Source organism: Euprymna scolopes, chromosome 21 (assembly GCF_053919585.1).
Source record: "Euprymna scolopes isolate OS-2025 chromosome 21, ASM5391958v1, whole genome shotgun sequence".
NCBI lineage: Eukaryota > Metazoa > Mollusca > Cephalopoda > Sepiida > Sepiolidae > Euprymna > Euprymna scolopes.
In genome coordinates this window covers 79,286,321-79,306,952 of record NC_136502.1, presented here as the reverse complement: position 1 = coordinate 79,306,952, position 20,632 = coordinate 79,286,321, and the positions used below count along the sequence as shown (strand labels likewise).

At 35.6% G+C, this 20,632-nt stretch overlaps 1 protein-coding gene across 2 annotated transcripts in view; it reads right to left on the bottom strand.

Moving 5' to 3' along the window:
• LOC145242521 (protocadherin beta-13-like) overlaps window positions 1-20,632 on the bottom strand; it is a 1,864,148-nt gene that overhangs the window by 1,006,956 nt on the left and 836,560 nt on the right. For both annotated transcript variants that reach the window (XM_080105591.1, XM_080105590.1), the window contains one exon: window positions 18,001-18,109. The gene's annotated coding sequence lies outside the window, so the exon portion shown is untranslated. The remainder of the gene's footprint in view (window positions 1-18,000; window positions 18,110-20,632) is intronic.

Below are 20,632 nucleotides of genomic sequence, written 5' to 3'. Positions count from 1 at the left end.
TGCTACACAGGATTCATCTCATGCATTCAATTCCAGTACCTGTACATCGATGGACTTCACCTCCGGAACCTGTTTTGTGTTGATGAAACTGTTTGAATAAAATTGATTTAAATTGCAAAGAAGTTTGTACTTTTCAGGCCAAACTTGCTGACACTTTTTTTTTTTTTTTTTTTGTAGCAAACAAACTCAGTAAGATGAATATCAACACAAACCAACGTGCCAAAATCTGCTCCCAGTCTTTTCACAGATGTATTCTTCTCTACTGTTCTAACTTGGCCTTCGGGCCAAGATCAAGGTGTAGTATCAGTTCCGGCAGATACTGCAAGCTATGACTAGCTATGACTAGCTATGACTAGCAAAGACCAGATGTGGGGGCAACCCCACATGTCTTACCTTTAACCAGCTCCCATTTCCCACCTCTCTGGAGCTGGTCCCCTTTTCCCCTTCCCCCTCCCTTCACTCCTCACATTAAAAATCGGCCTCGTGCTTAATTTGCTCGGTGGGGGAGCAAATAAATACCATTTGTTCCGGCAGATACTGCAAGCTATGACTAGCAAAGACCAGATATGGGGGCAACCCCACATGCCTAACCTTTAACCAGCTCCCACTTCCCACCTCTCGGGAGCTGGTCCCCTTTTTCCCTCCCCCCTCCCTTCACTCCTCACATTAAAAATCGGCCTTGTGCCTAATTTGCTCCGTGGGGAGCAAATAAATACCATCTGTTCCGGCAGATACTGCAAGCTATGACTAGCTATGACTAGCAAAGACCAGATGTGGGGGCAACCTCACATGCCTGACCTTTTACCAGCTCCCATTTCCCACCTCTCGGGAGCTGGTCACCTTTTTCCCTTCCCCCTCCCTTCATTCCTCACATTAAAAATTGGCCTTGTGCCTAATTTGCTCCGTGGGGGAGCAAATAAATACCATCTGTTCCGGCAGATACTGCAAGCTATGACTAGCAAAGACCAGATGTGGGGGTAACCCCACATGTCTGACCTTAAACCAGCTCCCATTTCCCACCTCTCGGGAGCTGGTCCCCTTTTCCCCTTCCCCCTCCCTTCACTCCTCACATTAAAAATCGGCCTTGTGCCTAATTTGCTCGGTGGGGGAGCAAATAAATACCATCTGTTCCGGCAGATACTGCAAGCTATGACTAGCAAAGACCAGATGTGGGGGCAACCCCACATGCCTAACCTTTAACCAGCTCCCACTTCCCACCTCTCGGGAGCTGGTCCCCTTTTTCCCTTCCCGCTCCCTTCACTCCTCACATTAAAAATTGGCCTTGTGCCTAATTTGCTTGGTTTTGGGAGCAAATAAATACCATCTGTTCCGGCAGATGCTGCAAGCAATGACTAGCTATGACTAGCAAAGACCAGATGTGGGGGCAACCCCACATGCCTGACCTTTAACCAGCTCCCATTTCCTTCCTCCAGGAGCTGGTCCCCTTTTTCCCTTCCCCCTCCCTTCACTCCATACATTAAAAATCGGCCTTGTGCCTAATTTGCTCGGTGGGGGAGCAAATAAATACCATCTGTTCCGGCAGATACTTCAAGCTATGACTAGCTATGACTAGCAAAGACCAGATGTGGGGGCAACCCCACATGCCTGACCTTTTACCAGCTCCCACTTCCCACCTCTCGGGAGCTGGTCCCCTATTTCCCTTCCCCCTCCCTTCACTCCTCACATTAAAAATCGGCCTTGTGCCTAATTTGCTCTGTGGGGGAGCAAATAAATACCATCTGTTCCGGCAGATACTGCAAGCTATGACTAGCAAAGACCAGATGTGGGGGTAACCCCACATGTCTGACCTTTAACCAGCTCCCATTTCCCACCTCTCCGGAGCTGGTCCCCTTTTCCCCTTCCCCCTCCCTTCACTCCTCACATTAAAAATATGCCTTGTGCCTAATTTGCTCGGTGGGGGAGCAAATAAATACCATCTGTTCCGGCAGATACTGCAAGCTATGACGAGCAAAGACCAGATGTGGGGCCACCCCACATGCCTAACCTTTTACCAGCTCCCATTTCCCACCTCTCGGGAGCTGGTCCCCTTTTTCCCTTCCCCCTCCCTTCACTCCTCACATTAAAAATCAGCCTTGTGCCAAATTTGCTCGGTGGGGGAGCAAATAAATATCATCTGTTCCGGCAGATACTGCAAGCTATGACTAGCTATGACTAGCAAAGACCAGATGTGGGGGCAACCCCACATTCCTGACCTTTAACCAGCTCCCACTTCCCACCTCTCGGGAGCTGGTCCCCTTTTTCCCTTCCCGCTCCCTTCACTCCTCACATTAAAAATTGGCCTTGTGCCTAATTTGCTCGGTATGGGAGCAAATAAATACCATCTGTTCCGGCAGATGCTGCAAGCTATGACTAGCTATGACTAGCAAAGACCAGATGTGGGGGCAACCCCACATGCCTGACCTTTAACCAGCTCCCATTTCCCACCTCTTGGGAGCTGGTCCCCTTTTCCCCTTCCCCCTCCCTTCACTCCTCACATTAAAAATCGGCCTTGTGCCTTATTTGCTCGGTGGGGGAGCAAATAAATACCATCTGTTCCGGCAGATACTGCAAGCAAAGACCATATGTGGGAGAAACCCCACATATAAGACCTTGGTCAATGTAGGGGAAACACTTCATACCAATTGGTACTATCCAGCTCCCCTACTCCCTGGGAATTGGTCCCCATTTCCCCTTCACTCCTCACATTGAAAATCGGCCTTGTGCCTAATTTGCTCGGTGGGGGAGCAAATAAATACCCTTTTGGTCAAGATCAAAGTGTAGTATCTGTTCTTCAGATGCTGCACTTCCATTTCTTGTTCTCTTTCGGTGGAGGAGCAGTCCTTCACGACTGAGACAATTTTTTTATTTTTGTTCCTTTTCTCCACGTTAAAAAACGACTCTGGTATCTAATTCTGTCCCGTGGGGAGGCATTGTAAATAGATACTGTTATAGAAAAGGAACTTTGTGTGTATATGTGTATGTCTGCGTGTGTGTATGTGCGTGTGTATGAGCTCGTTTTACTCCTGATCTAAAATGGAACACGTACATCAAATCTGTTGCCAGAGTCGCTGGAAAAATGGTGGGATCCTTCTACCGCTCCAGTAGATATCTCACTGCTGATGCGATTCTCTATCTATATAAAAGCCACTGTCAATAATTTTCACCACTCCTTATCTGTGCCTAAATCGAAACATAGATTGCATAAACAAAGCTTCTTTCTTAGAACTGCACGCCTGTGGAACTCTCTTCCGTTTGTCTGTTTTCCAACTAACAACAATTTCGTAGTCTTCAAGTCCAACGTAAACAAATTTTTCATAAACCTTCTCCTTAAATAATCCAATTTACCAAATTTCCACTACTAATGATAACTACGAAATTATCCCATTGACTACTGTACACTCAATAACCCTTGTCCTCTTGTGGCCGCCTGGCCTTGATAAGTGGTGACCCCTACGTAAAAAATAGATAAATAAATAAATAAAAAATTGCTGGGCAATTTTTATGGAATTTCACGTGAAGGTACCTCACGTGCCTGGCAGTATTCTTAGATAGCCTTTATACTGAAATGTCTTCGATAAGTATTGATAATTGATAATCGAAATAATCCGATGAAAGAAAGATCGATTTTGATAGGATAAAGCTTAATGAGCTTCGATTAGACGATAAGACAACACTGTGATGAGTGGTAATGCTGGAACTTGGGTAGGGTTCTGTAATCTAAGAGCACAGCTCAAGAACTGATTTACATTAGACTTGAAAACGATCATGTTATAGTCAGTTGGGATGCAGCCCTACGATATTGTGTTCCACACACAGACAATTCTATGAAAAAAACTTTGTTCATAGAATTTTAGTTTTAGACAGTGATAAAGAGCAAGGGAGATTATTGACAGGTTTTGTGTGTAGACGAGTACTTGCTGTGAATGTTTTGCAGGAAAGGAGACCATAGGTTGAAACAGAGTCGAGCATCTGTCATAGAAATAATGAAGTAAGATGAAGTAGGAAGGTGAAAATATCTCCGCCTACGAGATTTCAAAGGTGGTTTTAACGTGTATAGAGATTGTGATTGACGGATTTTCTTTAAGTTTCTATATTAATAAAAACGTTTTGTGACCGCTTTTCGTGAGTCTGTGTATATGTTTCTGGGCTCTACGTGATTACACATTATATTATAGCATTATTGATTCAAACTTGATTGTTTATTGAAATATAAAATACTAGCAGGGAGATTCGACATTGCCCGGGATTGAATGAGGATGAACTAATGTTTAACCCTCCCATATTTTATTGTCATAAAAATTGGTAAAATCGCTCATCTTTTAATCTTCTCCACAGTTACTTAGACTACAATACATTTAAGTCTACATTGCACTGTAGAGAATCAACTATTTATTTTATAAAATTATTTTTATATAATGATTTGAATTAAAGTTTAAACGGCAAAAGTCAAGTGTAATGGTTCAATTGTACTCTAATCAGAAACATTCATTTCGAACGTAGGCTTGTCATATCAAAGAGCCTACTGTTGATTTTATATGCCGGGTCTTTCTGCTTGTGCAGTAATAAAGCTTCTCCAATGTGTGCTGTTCATCTCTCTCTCTCATTATATATATATATATATATATATATATATATATATATATATATATATATATATATATATATATATATATATATATATATATATTAAATATAAGACGAAGAAAAAAGTTACACTGATGATCAAAAATTTAAGACCACTTAAAAATCTTTAAAACGAAACCTTTTTTTAATGATAGATTTTAAACTCTTCCGACTTAAGGTTACTAATACTACAATCTAAAAGGTTATGGAAACAAAAAGGTACGTTCCAAAATTTGCATTTTTATTAAATAAGGCTTTTTGCACATGATCAAAATTATAAGACCAAGGGTATAAATTGCTAGATTGATGGCAATTCTTATGTTTTAAGTTCAGTTAGAGATTAGCAATCACTGTGCAAAGGTGTTACCATGCCTAAAGCAAGAAAACTAACCAAAGTTGAGTGTTTTCGAATTCTACGATTCCATAAGCAAGGTTTGTCACAGCGAGCGGTCGAAGCTAAAGTAAATCGCAGTAAAACTGTTATTTGTAACTTTCTAAATAACAATGAGAATTATGGAAAAGCAAAATCCTTTGGTAGGACCCCCAAAATTTCTCCTGCATTGAGTAGGACAATCAGACGAGTTGTTATGAATGACAGAGGACTTTCTTCTAGTTAAATTAAGGTGATTAAAGATGCTGATTGCAGTCCAATAACCATCAGATGACACTTACAACAAAAAGGCATGGTAAATAAAAAGCTTAAACAAATCCCTTGATTGCTTCCACGTCACAAAGTGAATCGCTTAAGATTTGGTCGTGAATACCAAACCTGGGACATTGAGAAGTGGAAGAAAGTCCTGTTTTCTGATGAGAAAAAATTCCATTTAGATGGTCTTGATGACTTCCAGCGATATTGGCATGACAAAAACATGCCCCTTGAAATTTTTTCCACACGTCATAGTGGTGGAGGGTCGGTAATGGTATGGGGTGCCTTTTCTTACAGAGGAACGATGGAGCTCCGGGTGGAGCAGGGTCGTCAGACAGCAGCTGGCGATGTTAGTATGCTACAAAAAGCATCTTTGATGATGGAGGGTCATCGTTTGTGTGGGGATAGGTGATTATTCCAACAAGATAATACTGTAATCTACACTGCAAGATGGACCTTGAGCTTTCTACAAGAAAATGGAGTCCATCTCTTGAGACATCCTGCATGCTCACAGGACTAAAACCCAATTTAAAATGTTTGGGGATGGATGACAAGAGAGATTTATTGAAATGACAAACAATATTCAACAAAAGTTAACTTTGTGAAGCCATCTTCGTAAACTGGAGCAGGATCCCCTGCACCTTAATGGAAACCCTTATTTCTAGCATGTCGCAAAGAACTTTTGAAGTCATCAAAAGCAGTGGAGGTAGAACTCCTTATTAAGTTTGATTGTTGAATGTTTTCATACACTTTTCATACACTTTTTGTACAATTTAATAGAATTTTTGTCTTTGCTCTTATAATTTTGATCATGTGTAAAAATCCTAATTTAATAAAAATGTAAATTTAAAAAATAAATCTTTAGAATGTAACTTTTTGTTTCCATAACCTTTTAGATTGTAGTATTGGTAACCTTAAGTCGGAAGAGTTTAAAATGTATCCTTAAACAAAAGGTTTTTTTTTTTAAATAAAGATTTTTAAGTGGTCTTAAATTTTTGATCAGCTGTGTATGTACAACTTTATTATATCATAAGAACCACAAGGAAAAGTAAAAAAGAAAAAGAATCAAACGAAACCTCTTTGGGGCATGGCATTTCCAAGCTAAATGCTTCTCATCAGAAGAGGAGACGATCCAGAATTATACAAAATGTAAAAACTGGCTTGATAAAATTTAGAAATAAACGTGAAAGAATAAAATATTAAGATACATATTAAAAGTAGATATAAAATATATGAGTAAAGACCTTTGAAAAATGAGAAATATAAAAATAAAATCGATATGTGAGAGAAGTTGGTGATCTAAAGATTTTAGTTCTACAGGTACTTTAAAATCCATAAATATTTATTATTTTATCTTTACGACCAGCAGTGGAAGATATTGTTTTAAACAAAATTTTTGAAAAATTCAATCAAAATAATTGTTTTTTTTTTGCATCAGAAAATAGGCACACAATTTCCGATACCGATTCTGATATCTCAAAACGTTTTGATATTTCTGATTCCTTATTCTGACTCTGAATAATCATCCTAACACCCCCCCCCACACACACACACACATATATATATATATATATATATATATATATAAAAATAAAATAAAAGTTACAATAAGTTTATTAAGGTAATCAAAATGGTAAACTTAAAATATATTATAGTTGACGACTTTTAGGCAAAATAAGAAAACGGTGTAAGGACAAAATATGCATAACGCCCCCATCCCATTGTTACAAACGAATTTCTAAATAATAATATTACTATTTAGAAAACGATTTATAACATGGGAGGGGCGTGAGCTTTGTTAACTATTCTGTGCCTTCTCTCTATAAATGAAATTAAAATTTTATTAAATTATGGTTTATTAAATTGATTTGTTTTGCTGTAAAAACAAACAAAAATAAAAACGAGATGAAAAAAAAACAAAACAACAACAACAACAATGATGATGATGATGATGATGATGATGATGATGATGATGATGATGACAAATTTACCGATTAACATTTTCAGCTAAATCTCCATTCCAAAATGAAATATTACTTTTATAGGTGATTACGTTTGAAACCCTTACACATTTCGACAGAAAGAAAAGCAATCATTTTAGTATTTAAAGCAGAAGATCAGTTTCGAATATAAATTTAACATAAAATAATCTATTAATTTATTTATTGAGGACTATTATCCTAATCTTTTTTTAGTGGTTGTTTCACGACGTTTCGGCCAACTATTCCTCTGGCCTTCATCAGGTGGTAACCATGGCGAGATAGAAACTCTGAATCTCTTAACTGCATTCTCAGCAATTATTGTAATTGCTGAAATGCAGTTAAGGGATTCGGAGTTCCTATCCCATCGCAGTTACCACCTGACGAAGGCCAGAGGAATAGTTGGCCGAAACGTCATGAAACAACAACTAAAGAAAGATGAAGATAATAATCTGCAATTGATAAATTTATAAATAATACTCATCTCAATAATGAATTCCAATTAAATAACATAAAATAATCTGTAATTCTTTTTTTAGGACGTCAACACGCCCGGACGCCAGATTCCAATCTGCTATTTTAGTTCACCAAAACGTATGCCAAAAAGTACGCCAGTGTGCCAAATTTCATTCCGTCAAAAAACAAATATTCTCTATAGAAAAAAAAAAAAATTATTTATAAATTTTTATCTAGCGAAAAAACATAAAATTACATATTATTTAATTATTTTTTAAATCAAACAATGGAGCTGGAGTTGATGTTTTGCTTCTAAAACAAAACTAACTTTTTTGATAAATCTCTGTGTGGCGTACCGGAAAATATTTTTTCTAAAGAATTAAAATGAATAAAGTTTATTTTTACAAGAAGCCAATAAACATAAAATTATGCATGAAAAACCACGTTTATTATTTTAAAAAATCCAACTTATATTCTAATACACCTAAAAAATGAGAATAAGATTCTCCATTTTTAGGCGATTACATGTAAACAGCTTAGAAAATGTATGGGAGATATAGACATTTATTGATTAGATGCAAAAGGTTTACAAAGGGAATAGGCAAGTTATCTCTTGATAACCGACGAATAAATTAAATTGTGAATCAATGTTAAATCTGAAAATGTGATTTATAACCCATTCTGTGGCCTTTCTCAGTCTTATGTTGCAAACAAACAACTTTTAATAAAAGACAATTTGTGCTTGTTTCATTTTTTTATTGCCAAAAAAAAAAAAAAAAATTAAAAGATTCGGTTTGAAATCGGAAATTAAGTTATAATTTTTCCGATTCTGGTACCCCAAAACTCCGATTTTTCCGATTAATCGTCCCAACACTATATATATATATATATATAGTGTTGGGACGATTAACACTATATATATATATATATATATAGTGTTGGGACGATTATTTATGTATTATTTTTAAAAACAGTAATCTACGGACACGCGTGTTTCAGAGCCTTACTCCTCTTCAGCGTAGCTTGACTGTTGGTAGGGTTCGAACGTTGGACCTTATGTGTTTCAGTCCAGCGCCCTAATCCACTGCGCTATGTTGCCATAGACAATTTACTGCCTCGTTTTTATCGTTCATTTGTTGAAGTGGTTTTTGTTTGGATTTTTTGAACAATAGTAATGTTTATGTCTTCGCCTCGGAAACCGGTGTTTTTCTTAGAAAATCGCCCTATTTTATTTGTATGTATTATTTATTTATTTATTATTTTTAAAAACAGTATATATATATATATATATATATATATATATATATATATATATATATATATATATAAAGAAGAAATGTGTCTGTTAGACGAACTCATATTTATACATCAAAGCATATTTAAAATATGACCGGAAGGGACATGGTTGTTTGGAAGAAATATACAACTAAAAAGGAAAAAAGTTTGAGAAAAGGCGATTTGGGATATTTCACAAATGTAGATTGAGGCTTGATTATGTGCTGCAAAAGCCGTCAAACACAAATGTCTCCAGGATATTGGCTAACGGTATCACATTGCAGTCCTGAAGCAGAAGTCTCTTAACGAAACGAAAAAATAAAAGACTAGATTCGTCCATACATGTAGAAATATAGAAGCGGAACTTAACCATCGTTGATGTTTGGTTGTTAATTAAATAATTAAAGAAACACACTAAAACTTTCCGAGCTTTATTGTGTTTAACTTTTTGAGTATTAATCAACGTTTATTCTTTATTGTTCAAAGACTTTCTCAAGATGACTAACTTAAAGAAGAACAGAAAAATAAAATTTTGTAAAGAACATATTGGAGTGATAGTGAGCTGGCGAAATCATCTAGTACAAGGTGCCTTCAATAAGTTTCCAGATCTTTCATACGAGCACTTTTCTTGATAGTACACATATGGAACTCTAATTCCCCTCGAAGGAATCTCAACCGCAATGTACTTTTTGGAAGGCCTCATGGAAATCCTCTCGTATGATCGTGTCAATGGCCTTCATCATCATCTTTCGTCTCTTCAATTTTTGCATTACGACAGCCTCTAAAGTTTTCCTTGAGCATAGGGAGTAATCAAAAGTTTGGACGATAGAGAGGGCGAGGAAGTCTTGATGTCCATCTTCATCAAATAGTCTGTGACAAGGATGGACTACAGTATAATCACATTGACACACCAGTTCCCGTCAGATCACTGAAGTTAAGCAATGTTAAGGCTGGTTATTACTAAAATGGGTGACCAATTTGGGAATTCCAGCTGTTGTATGTAGGAGCATGTCGCCACCTCCCTGCAAGAATTGCAAACCCTAACGTCATCATCTCTCCTAATGGGCATATACATGCGACTGGGGACCACTTGTGAATCTCATACTCCCATGAAACTTCCTCCTTTGGAGGAAGCCAGTTAAACGTGAATAAGGTTAGTGCCGACCGATGACACTAGTGCCTTGTCCTGGTGGAAATGCCACTGACCTGATTTAAAGAGTGTTAGTCTCTCCTGATGGAATCTCTTCCTGAACTCCCTTTTTTTTTACATAGGCATCACCACTTATCAAGGCCCAGAGGCCACTCGAGGATAAGGGTTAGAGAGCGTACAGTATAAAAATTGGAGAATATAGTAATCGTTAGTAATGGAAATTCGGTAAATTTGTTAACTGTGTTAATTTGTGGAATAGCCCATCAAGAACTTGTTTACGTTGGACTTGAAGATAATCATATTGTAGTCAGCTGGAAAGCAGGAAAATGGAACAGAGTTCCATGGGCATGCAGTTCTAAGAAAGAAGCTTTGTTCATGGAATCTACGTTTAGGTTTAGGAACAGATAAAGAGTGGGGGGAATTATTGATAGTGGTTTCCACAAGACGAGTGTTTCTTGTGAAAGTAAGGCGAGGAGGGGGACCATAGATTGGAGCTCTGTCGAGCACTTGCCATGAAAAAGCAGAGACAGACTCACTTCTGTGAGAAATAGGTTGCAGAGAAGAAAAAAGGACATCCACTACAAGGCTACGAAGTAATATTACTTATTGACTGTCTGTCCAGTGGGAACCTAGTGCACGTAGATCATGCCTGTGCTATCCAAAAAAGGGATCACCATATGTATATTTATATATATAGTACTTATTTCAAAAGTTAAAAAATGACTTGGGTACCATCAGCTAGAAACGAAAGCCATTTGAAGATAAAGGGTAAGATTGTTAGTTGAATGATGAAGAATATTAAAAGTGGATACAAAATGAATCAGAACAACACAATGTTGTTATTTATGAAGATGGTTTATAATATGTATTGGACGGCATTGGATTTGAAGACGACCATGTTGTAATCTGCAAGGAAGCAGTTCAATGGTAATGTGTTCCACAAAACGTAAGTCTTTAAAAATAAGCTCTCTTCATGGACATTCTGTTTGATGCTTGATACATGAAGGGAGAAAGGAAAGTTATTTGCAGCTGTGGTAGGGAGACGAGTTTTTGTTGTGAATGTCATGAGAAAGAAGCGAAGATTGGAGCTCAGTTGAGCATCTTGCCTGGAACTAACAAGCGAGTAAGAATTAGCGACGTTTCTTCTGTGGGAAAGAGGCTGTAGTGAATTCTCTTCAACTTCTCTCTCACGGACGTGATGTTGCTAGTGTCAGTGTTTTCTATAAATACAATTATGGCATTTCGTATTATTTGGATCCTTCGAACTGATGTTCTTATTCTTGAGTGTTAGATACATCTGAAGAAGGTCGGAGGTTACATCGATTAAAACGTTGTGAAAATAACACTCAAGGTGAGAACAGTATTCCAAAGAATCAAATAATATGAAGAATCAATCCTCATCTAAAAATATCAGAAACATAATATTATGACATTCTTTCTTCCGAATTGTCTCATATACTTCCGGCTTTTTTGGTTTCAGTTTCCTTGACTCGTTGGTCTGATTATCTTCATCAATTTGCTAGTTTTACTTTTCTTTCTTTTTTTTTTACATAGGAGTCACCACTTATCAAGACCCGGAAGCCACTCGAGGATAAGGGTTAATGGGTATACATTAGTCAATGTGATTATAGCGTAGTAAAAATAAGAAGTGGGGATTTTGTGAATTGGATTACTTAGTGGGACGGTTCATCAAGAACTTGTTTACGTTGGACTTGAAGATGACCAAATTGTAGTCAGTTGGAAAGCAGGCAAATAGAAAGAGAGTTCCACAAATGTGCAGTTCTAAGAAAGAAACTTTGTTCATGGAATCTACCTTTAGGTTTAGGCACAGATAAAGAGTGGAGGAACTTATTGATAGTGGTTTTGGCTAGATGAGTGTTTTTCGTGAAAATTTGGCGAGGGGCGACCATAGAGTGGAGTCCAGACGAGCACTTGCCATGAAAATAACGATAAAGCAGAGATAGGTTCGCAATGTCTCTTCTGTGGTAAAGAGGTTGCAGGGAAGAGGAAAGGGCATCCTCCACTAAGCTATGAAGTCTATTTTGGACTCTGTCAAGGCAGGATAGGGTATTTCTAGCAGCTCTTGCCCAGATGTGGCAACAGTTATCCATCATTGGACGTACTTGGCTCTTATATAGGTAGAGAGTTGCATCAGCAGTGAGATATCTACTAAAGAGGTAGAAAGATCCTACCATTTTTTCAGCGGCCTTGGCAACGGATTTGATGTTTGTGTTCCATTTCATTATAATACAGCTTCCAGAAGATTTTTTCCAAAAACTATAAGCTTGTAGATCTATCTTTCTGCCGACTGTTTTCCTCCTATCTATAACCTTAGTATTTTCAAGACTACAGTCAATATGTGTCTCCTCTCTTTGCGATAATCACATTTTATTCTTTTTAACGTTTTTATCAAGTAACTTTATGCTTTGTCCGGAATGACTGCCACAAAAAAAAGAAATTATTTGGAGATTCAAAGATTCGACTCCACCACCGAGCCTTCTTACGAATTTAGGTTCGTTTCCGACTCCTTTCAAAGCCTCCAACTTTTTCCGAATCAGCAACCCATTTTAAAATCAAGGCATCTACATCTAAAGTAATACCTAAGACGCTTGAAATCTAGAGTGAATTATTCTATAGCCGGTGTTGGCTAGAAGTATTATCTTTTGGTTTTAATCCACTGTTTTAACAAGTCCAGTCAATGCAGCTGTCTATGAGAAGACTGTAGAACAATTCAATTTCTCTAATCTGCTGGCAAGCTTTATCAAGATGCTGATTTCCTTTTCCAGCAAGACTTGGCGCTCGCCTACAGTGCCAAAACTACTTGTAACCCTGCTTTCCTGACCATGGTATTATTGCGCTTGATTGACCAGCCGACTTGTCTAACATCAACTCCATAGAGAATCTACGGGTATTGTCAAGCGGCAGACAAGAGATATCGGACCCAACAAAAGAGATGCGCTAAGGGCTGTTAGGAAAGTGATCTGGGCTTTCTTAACACGTCAGCATTGCCACTAGATAGATATCTTCATATCACGCTATTTTAAAGAAGTAATTCTGAGATTTAAAGGAGCCTCGCTCTTTGGGACTAAGTATTAAGTGTTTAAATAAATACTAGTGGGACTTGTGGAAATTCCACAGCGGACTCTTTCATATATAATATATTGATTTTAGCATTTTGTGGATGTTCAGCGCACAGGGAAACGGCCTGATATTATTGTAGCTCTTTTGTTAAAACTGCAAAAGTATTTATCTAAGCCCAGCGTAGCTCGGTCGTAAAGTACACTTTAATATGATATTTTAATTTCTGCAGATTTCGTATATATTATTATAGAGTCAGTTTTCTATCGATTCTTATATATTATAAAGTTGCGATTTCCAAAATAAAAAATATATCCATATGACTTGGGTGCATCAGCTATAATCGAAACCGAAACCAAAACTTATGAAGAATTCTTGGTAAAATTATTTATTACTTGAAATGGAAGTACATAACAATTAAACAACCCGGATGTAAGCATGACACAGAAAATAACACACACGCTATCGTATTAATATGTAGATTTATTTTATGTATATTGTTATTACTTAAACATATCACCATGATTAATTCATAATTTTTTTCTTTCAGATTATTAAAGCCACATTCATATTTTCTTCACCTGTGTTGATTTGAAACGACCATCTTTATTAGTATTACTGACCAAGTTAGGAAATCTTGCCCCATCCTGCATATTCTTCTCATCTATCTCTCTCGGATTATCACATATTTCTTGGATTAAAAAAAAAACATTTAGATAGCCTAGGAGTAACATCAAGTTAGAAGATTAAACATCAGTTAGATTCATATTTCACATTAAAAACCTAAAGAATTTTATAAGCTTGTTGACAGATGGAACCAAGTTATAGAGAGCAAGGGTCGTTATTGTTTTTCATTTTCAAGATGAAATTTTAAATCTGCAAAAATTTTTGCACCGGCCTTATATGACCTATAGATTCGTTCAAATAATTAATATAAAAACCATTATAATCATCAACAGAGTTTGCCACAGAAAGAAATTGATGCATTCCAGTCGCATTTATTTTTATTTTTGCAACTTTGCCAATTAGATTTAAGAGACTAATATGAATAGAGATCAGATTTATAATGCTCATCCTAAGTAGGTGAGGGTTGCAAAGCAAGACGCTTGTTCGCATTACATTTAAACTTATTGCATTTTCGCACAATTGGAGGAGCAGGGAGGCAATTCCAAAGTCCAGCGATCAAAAAAAAAAAAAAAAAAAAAAAATCAGAAAATTTTCCAGCGTCTGGGAACCTCTAAAGTGAAGAGGACAGTATGTCAATATGGGTTTTGATTGTACCTTAGTATCATTAAAATAATATAATTGTTGATAACGGATGTTGGATCATTTCCTGTTTCAAAAATGTGTCCATATTTAGAGGTAATAGTGTGCGGTGCAGTTTATTGGTTGGTGAGTGGGTTATATATCAGACAGGGTCTATTTCTGTTATTTAAGGGTTTAAGTATAATAATTATAACTAGAATGGAGACCCGACGTTGCCTGGGATTGATCAGCAAATGTTTCACGCTCCCATATTTTTATTGTCATCGAAATCGGTGAAATTGCCCAATTTTTCAATCAAATCGATTATCTGCTTTAGTTGGGGACCCATCATGGTGCACCGAGAAGTAATTTCACTCCCCCACAGCGACTTAGTCCACAATACATTGTAGTCTACATTGCACCGTAGAGAACCTACTGTGGATTTTATATAATTATTTTTATATATAATGGCTTGAATTTAATTTTAAAATGCAAAAGTCAGTATCATGCTTTAGTTATGCTCTAAACAGAAACATTCATTTCGAAGGCGTTCTTGTCATATCAAAGAACATACAGTTGATTTTATATGCCTGGCCTTACTGCTTGTGCGATGATAATGACTTGAATTTATGTTTAAAATTTTTAAAAGTCAAGTATCATGATGCTTTAAACAGAAACATTCATTTCAAACGCATCCCTGTCATATCAAAGGACCTACTGCTAATATTATATGTTGGGTCTTTCGGCTTGTGCGATAACAAAAATTCTCAAATGCATATGTGATGTTAGCATGTGTTAAGTTTTAACTTTGGTCAAAATCGCCTGTTCCTTCTTTCATCGGATTATTTTGTATATCGATTATCGATACTTATCGAAGCATTCTGATACACAGCCTATCTAAGAACAATGCCAGACAGATAAAATACCTTCGATTGAAATTTCATAAAAAATCGGCTCGGCCGTAATTGAGTCCACAGGGAACGAACTCACAAAAGCGTGCGCGCACACACACGCGCGCGCGCGCACAAGCGCATGCACGCGCGCACACATTGAAAGAGAAAGTTTTCTTTATATAAAAGTAGAGATAATTGTGTGAGGGGAGTTTGTATGAAGACCTTTGTCGTAATTATAGTTTATTACCTAGGTGGTGTTTTTTTGTTGAAAGAAAGGAGTATTTTTATCAGCGAAAGAGTTTTCCAAGGAGTATCATACAATGTGGATGCGGATATCTTTATCAGTGAAAGAGTTCTCAAATTAAGTCGTAGACTTAAAATCGGCTTGCTATCAATCTGTATTTTAGCTTTCACATTTGCGATCGAGCATTTTACGGATTTCTTTTCAACACACCCCGACGACCTATATATAAACAATATCAGTGAGTAAAATGAAAATCTCGATATTATTAAATACGTAATCTATGAAATCGATTGGCAATACAATTAAAAAACATAGTCGGAACAGGAAATATAATTAAGTATTAATGTTGCAAGAAGTAAACTATTAATCACAAAAATCAACTTTATATATAAGAAGATATCAGAGGATATGACCATCCATAGAACTGCAGTCAACTATTATTACTGTTATTGTCCTATATATATATATATATATATATATATATATATATATATATATATATATATATATATATATATATATATATAGGACAATAACAGTATAATAGTATATATATATATATATATATATATACTAGCAAAAGTACCCGTCGTTGACTGGGTTCAAAAACAGCCTACAGAAAATGGACTCTGATTTATGAAAGTATGATAGATTATGAAAAGGAAGGGTTGTAAAAAGATAGCTTGGAATTTGGGGGTATCAAACCAAAGCAAAATATGATGAAAGTAAAAATAAAATAGATAAACCCCATAATTTATTATACCATACCTGTTCACACTGAAACACTTATCCCAATATTCTGTGCATCTATATTAAAAAACCTTGTTAAACTTTGTGACATATTTCCATTATATGAAGGTCAGGAGCGAACGAACATCCCATAATTTTATTATACCATATTTCTTCAAACTGAAACATAATTATCCAAGTATACTTACGCAGATAGATATGAAAAGTCTTTATTAAAGTGTGTGCCTATTTCCATTCTATGGAGGCCAGGCGCGAACGCAGGCCCCACAATTTTATTATACCATCCCATTTTAGTTAAAACATACTTATCAAAGTATTCTTATGTACATCTATATCAAAAACACTTGTAAACGTTGTTTTTTTAATTTTCAAATTTTTTATTTCCATATTTTGTGGACCAGGCGCAAACGCAGATCCCACAATTTTAATGAACCACGGTTCTGCCAGATAAAACATACCCATTCCTGTGTCTCGATACATCTTCTATCAGTATATGTAATCAGTTTTTTTAAAATAGTCAACCATATAGGAGCCTATTCGTGACCACACACACACACACACACACACACACACACACACACACACACACACACACACATATTCAGCTTTATATATATATATATATATATATATATATATATATATATATATATATATATATATATATCGCAATAAAAATATTTTTTATTAAAAATTAAAATGATTTCTTAATAGCTATTTTCACTTGAAAACACTTCAAAGAAATGACATGAGATTAATTTGAATAAAAATTTGAAAAAAAAAAACAGAAATAGTTATATAATATCAACTGATATCAAAATGGCAGTAATATCTTTTCAAACATTTGACGTCACTTGATTTTATGTGAAAATGTTTTTTTTTTTCTTTTTTGTTCTTTTCAAATTATTCCTTTGAGGAGTTATCAGGTGAAACTATTCAACATTCATTTTCAAGCCTTAATTTAACAAAAATATTTTTATTGTAAAATATACATTCATTCTATGATGTAGCCACATTTTGCAGCATTTTTTAATTGCGGCGTCATTAATAGTTCGCGTCTGACACATCGATATTTGATTTTGACTATCAAGTTTATTCTGTTAAACATTGGTTAATGTTGTTAAGAACAAGATGCATAATATTTTTGAGAAAAATGGACGTAAATTTGTATTCGTACATTACGCAATACACATGGAACACGATGAAAAAGAAAAAAAAACACTTTAAATATCCCTGCTTGAAAAAGGTTTATGTGAAAATCGAACATTTGTAATTAAATAAACAATATGTTTATTTATTTAAAAAACGCATTTCATATTTCAATTTTTCAAATGCTTTCAACGAGGAAAATGTGTGTGTGTGTGTGTGTGTGTGTGTGTGTGTGTGTACGCGTTTAATATAATTATATGTAGAGTATATATAATAATTCCACAATCAAGGATAGCAAAAACATACCAGTCAAGGACACGAAGTACTAGACCAACATCTCCCCATCTTTCAAGTTAATTAATACAACACATGCGAGATTAGTATTCCAAACGCATAGTTGCTTGCATGCGAAGCATCGATTATGTCATTGAACTACTACATCACACACAACAATATGTGCTATAACTAACAATGCAAACTATGGTAAATATCCGATTGTGGAATGAACCTACCTTCTCATCCGAATGGTACATTCATCCAAATAACAAAAAAGTACCGGTCAGTGTCTCACGGTATGGAGTTTTTAACACTCAGGAGGATAATCCCATCCAACAACAGGACCTAGAAAGACAAACAAATATTGATTAGGAGTAAGAAACAAGAAATTATTGAAGTAAACATACGAGTCATGTTCATGAGAATCTCAGCAATTCTGTTATTCCTACGTCGCTGGAGGCTTTGGTTTTGGACAACAGACTACTCTTAGCATTCGGTCCATACACAGAGTTAAATTTGCTACTCCTACTCGGCTATTTTATTAACGCTGAAGAAAACGACATTTAATGATAAAAGTACAGATTTAAGAAATTATAATATTTATTGATTCGTCAAAAATTCAAACGGAACTTTATAAAGGGGAATCTTTAACGCGTGCATTTTCAAAGATAATTTAACTTTAATCCCTCTATGTAATCGATTAAACTCTTTATTATCTTGATACATATTGATTTCAAGATAATATTCGTCTTTATAATATATATATATATACATACATATATATATACATATATATACATATATATATACATATATATATATATATATAAATTATTAGGTTGGTGCAAAATAATGTCGTTTTTATCATATATATACGTCAAAAACGGCATTATTTTTATACCAACCTAATATAAAGATGAATATTATCTTAATATATATATATATATATATATATATATATATATATATATATATATATATATATAGTGTAGTGAGCTGAGTTTTTGCAAAGTAAAAAAAGATTACACAAAACCTCAGCTCACCACAGCAGTGTCGTCTGTTGGTTCTTTCCTTAGACTCGTTTTCATGTCTCTCCCATCTGCTCCAGTGGCCTGTTTTTGTAAAAGACGGAGTCCTCCAAATTTGCATATTTGCATATGTGCGCGAGAGCACACGAGATTCTGCGAGACTGCATTGTTAAATAAGGTTGCAGGCGTCATCTTGGGCCCTTTTCAGCATCATGACGTTGCGTCGGCAAAGCATACACCGAGGCCGTTTAAGAGGTAAGCCTGCGTTCCCACAATTTTCGCCATATATATATATATATATATATATATATATATATATATATAGTAAGTTATAAAATATATATGGCAATTAAGCTACACAGAATATTCTGCGTTTCATCCACGCTAGAATTCATCAGGCTTATGCGAGGAGTTGTTGTCTCGCGTTTTTATATACGCACATTCTATTGAGTTTTTGTTAGCCAATCAGCTTTCTAGTTTCCACCGCACTCTTCTTAATCAGCCAATGAGCAGGTACTTACAGGACAAAGGCCCAGTTAATCTCCGGTTCACCCCTTCCTTTGTGAGTGCTATTTTAGCGGGGAGCGTAGATATCTTGTGTTTTGACCTATTTTAAACCTAGGTTAAATGTGTTTTTTTTTTATTTCATGTTAGCTTATATATATATATAGGCAGAGTTCTCTCAGAAAATCCGTTCTGGCAAAACAGTTCTTGCACCTTGAACAATGTTTGTGCAAAATTAAAAAAAAATCCAAGGCGTGGTTATTGAGAAAAGTGCGAACAAACGATATAGTAGGACAATCCCTCCTTTGCTGGGGGGGGGGCAATAAAGATAAAATTTAGCAAATAATCAATGTAAATCAATAAACTTATTCAATCAAATCAGTTCAATGTTTATGATTTTGTTTAGATGAGGATTGATTCTTCGTATTATTTGGATTCTTCAGACTACTCTTCTCATCTTGAGTGTTATTTCCACAATGTTTAAATCCATGTAATCTTTGATCGTCTTCATGTGTATCTTGTCGTATTTTGGAATATTTCTCTTAGACTCGGGAATTTGCATGGGATTTTGAACAGAAATCTTTATTTAATTCACGGTAGGTAGCATGCTCTTGTTCTGTCAGCCATGACTGGATAGAAGTTGTAAGTAATTTGCAATTGTATTTTGAGTGTCTTCTATTCAGTCGTAGGTAACGAAATGAAAGCATGTTAACCGCATGGATTAGATAAAGGATTTCATTCGAAATTTCATGCAGCTTACCGAATTCAACAGAAAAAAATCCTGAGTTCGACAGAAATATTTCCGAGTTCGACAAGATACACATAAAGAAGATCGGAGGTTATATCGACAGAAACGTTGTGAAAATAACACTCAAGATGAGAACAGTAGTCTGAAGAATTAAAAAAAAAATTAATATTGAGTTCAAGAAGAGGCGGCTTTTTTCAAAAGTGGTTAAGGCAACTAGAACAGAACGCTAATAATGTAAAACAAAATGAACTTCACTTTTTGACATCTAGCTAGATAACTTTGGAGAACATTAGAGAAAGATATACGTAATTGAAAAAAAAAATGATGGTAAAGTCACGCAATCATGGAATTTGTCCGCTAGCGTAGGCAAAATTGTTGGTTTTATATTCTTCTTAAGATTTTAGATGGTGCATACGAACATGTGTGCGTGTGGGTGTCGGGGTGTCATGCTCTAATAAAAAGCTTCTTCAGAATTGGCGTATTTAATTAAACCTTTTTTTTCTATCAAATTCTTCATTCTAACTGTATTTTTTTTTTATCTTATTAAAATTTTGTTAGGCTTTAAACAGAAAATAAAAGGTAAGTTTT